Source organism: Oratosquilla oratoria, chromosome 4 (genome assembly GCF_046742065.1).
Source record: "Oratosquilla oratoria isolate Oo_2021 chromosome 4, ASM4674206v1, whole genome shotgun sequence".
NCBI classification, from domain to species: domain Eukaryota; kingdom Metazoa; phylum Arthropoda; class Malacostraca; order Stomatopoda; family Squillidae; genus Oratosquilla; species Oratosquilla oratoria.
In genome coordinates, this window is record NC_134780.1 from 71,566,338 (window position 1) to 71,572,797 (window position 6,460).

Here is a 6,460-nt window from a genome sequence, read left to right on the forward strand (position 1 = left end):
GAAACAAAACGGGAATATGTAGTCTACATACAGTCAAAAAAGAGGAAAAATTAAGATAAGAAAGAGCAGAAAGAGGAGGTGGAGGAAGAGGAGGAGGTAGAGACAACGGTTATTATGAGTTAAGGAGAAAAGAAAAGGAAGAAGACAAGAGAAATATAATAAAAGATGGATGATGCTAAAATACTCGACAAACAGGAGCGAATGAAAAGAATAGAGAGACGCGTATAATAGGACGTGAACAAAAGGGGAGCCAGATGAGAAAATGCAAGAAGAGAGGAATGCAAAAAGAGAGAATTGGAAAAACACACAAGCCTCGAAATGAAAAATAAAAATAAAGGAAGTGACAGCGTAAGAAGGGGAAGAACGACACACACACACACACACACACACACCTCTCATGGCGCTGTGGTTAGAGCTCTGGCCTGCCACTACGGAGGTCCGGGTTCGATCCTCGCCCGGGGCTGAAATAATATCAGTATCGCAGCGCTGAGGGGTGTTACTCCAACTCTCGTGGGCGGGGAGTTGGGTGTGTGTGTGTGTGCAAGGTCATAGCATTACCCATAGATCGGACCTACGAGCTCTGAGCTCTCTTCCAGGAGGGAAAAAGCTGTCGATCACGAGTCCAACACGTGATCCAAAAGACCAAGTGAATACACACACACACACACACGCACACACACACACACGCGCGCGCGTGCACACGCGCACACACGCGCACACACGCGCTTTCACCACCCCTTGTCACCACTGTCACCACCACTGTCGGTCCTCGACCATTACACGTATATTTGACTTGTAATACCACTCGTCTCGAGGCCCCTTGCCTTCGTTACGTGAGTTTCACTAAATATTCAAGTTCCTCTTAAGCAGTAGGCCCAACGCCTTGTATTTCCTGTAGTCTCACTATTTTCTAGGCCCCGTGCCTAGTTCTCTCGTCCTTTGGGTTAATAAAAGGGTGGTGAATTTTCTTTCTTCTTTCACTGTAATTTCACCGTCTTGTTACACTTAGGATCTCTTTCTCTCGTCTCTCTACATCGTCTGACGAGATCCCGTATCCTACGCTAAGCTACCTTCGTCTGACGTCACTAATTTTTCTAATCCAATCTCCTATGACTTCTGAAATAAATGTCACTCCTTATGGGCGTGACTTTGAATTCATGCACCAATAGTTTTTTCCTCCTTCTCCACCTTGCACCAATCCGGAAAGCCAATGCAATGCCACTAGCAATATCGTTTACCTCAGCATTAGTCAAACGAAGCTAACCTGCGCTTACAGAGTTTTGATTACCTCAGCTATTATTTAAAAAAAAACATTCACCGTTCTGTCGGCTAGTGTTTATCAACAGTGGGTGCCAAGTCTGACTTGTTGAGTCAGGATTCTAATGCCCTAGTGTTTCCCTAGCTCATTTCCATTCGTACAACTACCGGCCTCTTACAGGGCTCGGCAGCTACCCTTGGTCGTCCCGACCAATTTCTTATTTCCCTCTTACAGGGCTTGCTAATATATTTCTAGAATAAGCTAATCTACTCTTGCGTAATTGTTAAGCTACCCTCCAAAATACATCATTCATGCAATAAATTGGGAATAATACATAAACATAATACTTATAAATGTGAATAACATGCATGTCAATATATATAAGGTATTGAATTAAGCGGTTACATGGTTGATTTGCTTTGACAGAGCCAACCTCCGGAATACAACAAAGGCAATCAGTGCTGCCACTAACACTGAAAGTAAGGGTATGATAAGGATTGGTAGTATATGTAAATCATTTGAGGGAGATCTTGACAATGGTCTTCTCTTAATTTTCAAGGGAGGAGAGTTTTCAGGCAATGTGAAGTTGAAGGTTGAAATGTAGGTGTCATCGGTTAAATGCATTGTATTAAGGGTATTAGAAATGGTGGAAATAGTGTCTGCATGCAATTCGTAGTTATCTTGAATAGAGACAAGACCTTCAACCAAATCCAATTTAGGACTCAACCCGGGACAATTTATTGATACCTTGGTCTTGTTAGGAAAAAACAGGTAATGAGATCCTTGTATGTTACAATGAGGGATCTGGTCTACCAAAATTCGTTGGTAATTACAATTGTTCATAACAGACACATTCCTAACCAGAGAATTCATGCGAAGCTTCTCGGAACACAAAAGAAAGGATGTAATTGATTAGAAAATTCACTATGAGCACTAACTTTAAATTCTGAATGGTTTATCATCTTTTCAATAGCAATTAATTTGCAAAACACACTAATCTAGAGTTCGAGTGTCTCTTCTTGTTCAATATTATTTCCAACACACTTCATTTTCAAAGACAGTCTTATTACTTTAAAATGGTCACAATACTCATGTGTGTACTCAGATGAGAGGTCCTTAAGTCCTTAAGGTTCCAAGTCTGACCACAGCAGATTCTAGGTTTTAGGTTTCCATGTATCTGCTTGACACCAAGTTCCAGTTGTTTAGGTCTCCCATCCCAAATACAATACAAATGGTCAATACTATCTGTAAAATACATCAAGATTAATGTTCAACTCTTGAAAAATATCATTATAATATTCTCCATATTCTCCAGGGTTATTAATATTTATGCACAAAGTATTACTATAATCATCTTCATAGATCTGCAAGCTAATTTTCCTTATGTCATCTAAATGTCCTATCAATTCTTCTCTTGATTCTAAATGTTTAAGTTTAAACTTGTTTCCACCTGCAGAATCAATTACCCTATATGGACCAGTGTACCTTGGTGAAAGTTTATTATTGGGTGAGGTTAGTTTGACCATTACTAATTCTCCAATTTTCAGTTCTAGTTTATGAGCTATTTTGTGTTGTTGTTCCTTCATCTCTTGTGAATACACCTGCATATGTTTCCTAACTCTTTGGTGAATACTTTGAAGAGTATTTATCCTATTGGATATATAATCATCCATATTATATATGGGTTTTTGCTCTGCAGTCAACATTTCATATGGCAGAGTTTTGTCCTCCCCAAAAATTATAAAATGAGGTGTATCCCCAGTTGCTACATTAATTTGATTGTTCAGGGTACACTTAACACAAGGAATCCAAGTATCCCAAGTTACACTATGAGGACTTATTAGGGTTCTAAGACATATAATTATCTTTTTGTTTAACCTTTCTACTACTCCATTACTTTGGGGATGGTTAACGAGTATATTGACTTTCTTGATGTGGAATACATTACATAGATTTTCCAAGATTTTGTTATTAAATTCAGTCCCATTATCTGAAACTAGGATGTTAGGAGTAGTAAAGTTACAGATTATCTGGTCATAGATTACGGAAGCAATAGTTTCAGCTTTCTTATTGATTATGGGTTGCAATATACAAAATCTTGAAAAATAATCAATAGCAACAAATAGGTATTTAAAGCCGTTCTCGGACATTGGTAATTCCAATGTATCCATGTGAACTCTTTCCCAAGGTTTCTGTGGAATGGGATAGGTGAGTATAGGAGCAGGTTTTGGTGTATTTCCCTTCACCTTTACACATTTTACACACTTTTCTATATAATCATATATAGTTTTCTTCATTCCTGGCCAAAAGTATTTAAGTTGTGCTTGTCTATAAGTTTTATCCTTTCCAGGATGTGAACTACAATCACTATCATGAAGTAACTTCAATATCTCATTTACCAGAGTTTGTGGTATAACCAACTGATTTACTTGACCTCTAGAAATATCTTTCCCATTTACAAATGTTTTCCTATACAAAATTCCATTAATCAAATGAAATTCCTCTATCTTATACCCCTTTGGTAGCTTTGGAGGATCTCCTCTTGGGTTCATCAAATGCTTGTTCATTGAATCACATGTCTCATCATCTCTCTGTTCTCTTATTAGCATTTCTTCATCTAAAGTTACTAATTCTTCTATACTACAAACAAAATTAATCAACCCAGTCCCAGTCATTGGTTGACTAATGTTTCTAGAAAGTGGATCTGCTACATTCCTTCTACCCGGAATATATTCAAATTGAACCTCATAGCACTGAAGTATCGCAAACCATCTAGCAAGTCTGCCTCTAAGATTCTTATGCTTAAATAAGTTCTGAATAGCTGTGTGATCAGTCCAAACTCTGATGGGATACCCTAGTATCATATCCCTAAAACTTTCTAACGAATAAATTACTGCTAAAGTTTCTCTTTCAGTTATAGAATAGTTTCTCTCCGCACTATTACAAAGTCTGGATGTGTAAGCTATGGGTTTTAAAGTTCCATTTCTCTCTTGCATTAGTATGCCTCCTAACCCTATGTCAGACGCATCAGTACAAAGAATAAATTCTTTTTCATAGTTGGGAAAAATTAAAATAGGTGAACTCGTGAGTATATCTTTCAACTTGTCAAAAGCTTGCTGTTGCGCAGGTCCCCACATGAACTTTGAGTCCTTTCTTAACAATGAACTTAGTGGATTAGCAATGTCAGCATAACTTTGAATGAATTTTCTATAATATCCTGTTAATCCCAAAAAGCTCCTAACCTTGTCTACACTGGTCGGAACTGGAAAATTCTTGACAGTGTCAACCTTTGAATTTACTGTACTCAGCCCGTGTCTGTCTATCTTATGTCCTAAGTAAATGACACTGTCTTGCAAGAACTTACATTTTTCAAGTTTTACTTTTAACCCAACTTCTCCTAGTCTTGAGAATATCAAATCTAATTTCTTAAAGTGCTCCACTGCAGTCTGAGAAACTATTAAAATGTCATCTAGAAATACACTGGCAGTGTTTCCTAACAATCCATCTAGAATAGTATTCATTAATCTCATGTAAGTTAATGGACTATTACATAACCCAAATGGCATTCTCTTGAACTCATAATGTCCTGTTGTAGTAGAAAATGCTGTAAACTCTCTTGAATCTTCATGCAATTCTATTTGCCAAAAAGCTGATTTGATATCTATAGTACTAAAATATCTATTCTCAGTTCCCAAACTTCTCAAAATGTCACTGATAATGGGTAATGGTTACCTGTCACGAATGGTGTGCTTATTCAATTCCCTGTAATCAATAACTGGTCGCATAGTCCCATCAGACTTTGGTACTAAGATCAACGGAAAATTCCACTCACTTTTACTATGTTCAATAATATCCTGTGATAACATTTCAGTGATGAGTTTATCTACTACAGCTAATTTAGAGTGAGAAACTCTGTAGGCTGGTATGTAGATAGGTTGTGTTCCTGGTTTTAACTTAATGTGATGTTTTAAAACAGTTGTTTTGCCTAAGGCGTCCCCCGGCAAAGCAATTGCTTTTTTATGTTTCATAAGCACAGCAAATAAAGCTTCATCCAACTCAGGGCAATTAGTTGATTGTAATAATTGCAAAGGATTACAAAGGCGGAGCATGCCGACAGGAGACCTTTTGATCCATATCTAGGTCGGATGCGAAAAAAAAGTCATATTAATAATAAAATAATAAATAAAAACTATGATAATGTAAATAACAAATAAAATACATAAATAAATGCATAGGTATAGTTAAATAATAAACAAACAGGTAAATAGTAAATAATAATAAATTGACATATAACTAATAATAAATAAAAATCAGACAGACAAATGATAACAAAACAAAAACAAATAATATAAGATAAATTATAATCATTACAGCATCTTACTTAGGTATTTATCTAAATGATTTTTAAAGCTTTGAACTGAACTACATTGCACTACCTGTGCAGGAAGTTTATTCCATTCATTAACTACACGGTTGGCAAAGTTGTTTCTACCTACTTCCAAATTGAATCTATTTCCGGACAGTTTGAGACCATTGTTTCTTGTCTGATTCTCATTCAATGTAAAGATTTGGTCACTTTTGATGTTGTCAATTCCCTTTAGAATTTTAAAGACCTGTATCAAGTCACCTCTGAGTCTACGCTTTTTTAGGGAAAACAGATTCATATGTTTTAGTCGATTTTCGTATGATTTATTTTTGATATTTGAAATCAGTTTTGTGGCTCGCCGTTGTCCTTTTTCCAGTCTGTCAATGTCTTTAATGAGATTCGGTGACCATACGGAAACAGCATATTCCAAATGTGGACGAACTAACGATTTATATAGCTTGTTAATGAGTGATGGACTTTTGAAATCAAAAGATCGCGCAATCAGTCCTAGAATCTTATTTGCTTTCTCAGAGGCTGAAATACACTGCTTGGATGATTTGAGGTCGTTACTGATAATTACGCCGAGATCTTTTTCACTATCCACTTTTGTTAACGAATTTCCAAATAACTTGTAATCGTACTTACTGTTATTTTTACCTATGTGCATTACCTTGCATTTACTTGTGTTAAATTTCATTAGCCACTTTTCAGACCATTGCTGTAATTTATCCAAATCTTCTTGAATATCTAATTGGTTTGAGTGATCATTTGCCACTCCGCACAGTTTTGTATCATCAGCAAATTTGGAAACAGTAGATTTTAGTCCATGGTCTATA